The sequence below is a fragment of the Seriola lalandi genome, unplaced genomic scaffold, assembly GCF_002814215.2.
Source record: "Seriola lalandi dorsalis isolate HSWRI2012SDOR001 ecotype SW California unplaced genomic scaffold, Sedor1 jcf7180001994012, whole genome shotgun sequence".
Lineage (NCBI taxonomy): Eukaryota > Metazoa > Chordata > Actinopteri > Carangiformes > Carangidae > Seriola > Seriola lalandi.
In genome coordinates this window covers 1-546 of record NW_019464678.1, presented here as the reverse complement: position 1 = coordinate 546, position 546 = coordinate 1, and the positions used below count along the sequence as shown (strand labels likewise).

General features: G+C 49.1%; 1 long non-coding RNA gene across 1 annotated transcript; it reads left to right on the top strand.

Annotated features, from left to right (window-relative positions):
- Nucleotides 1–546, top strand: LOC147820124 (uncharacterized). The gene is made up of 3 exons (XR_015437639.1): nt 1–51; nt 165–338; nt 430–546. It is a non-coding gene; the product is annotated as an uncharacterized LOC147820124 (long non-coding RNA).

Here is a 546-nt window from a genome sequence, read left to right as displayed (position 1 = left end):
GGAGGCTCTTCTGAAGCTGCTGCCAGTGGTCAAAGTCTCTAACAAAGCTGTGTAAGTGTAGAGAGAGTTGATGTATTCATCATTATATAAAGACACTTCTGTCTTTTCAACAGGAGAGAAAATAACTTCCCTTCTTCTTTAATTCCTCATGATCAACTCTTCAGACTGAGTGGCTGTAACCTCTCAGAGAGAAGCTGTGAAGCTCTGGCCTCAGTCCTCAGCTCCCAGTCCTCTAGTCTGAGACACCTGGACCTGAGTCACAACGACCTGCAGGACTCGGGAGTGAAGCTGTTGTCTGCTGGACTGGAGAGTCCACTCTGTTCACTGAAGACTCTCAGGTCAGGATCCATCAACCTGTTTATCTGATGACAGTTTAACAGAGCAGCAGGTGTTGACAGAGGGTTCCTGTGTGTTGTTTTGTGTGTTCAGTCTGTCAGGATGTCTGGTCACAGAGGAAGGCTGTGCTTCTCTGGCCTCAGCTCTGAGCTCCAACCCCTCCCACCTGAGAGAGCTGGACCTGAGCTACAATCATCCAGGAGACTCAGG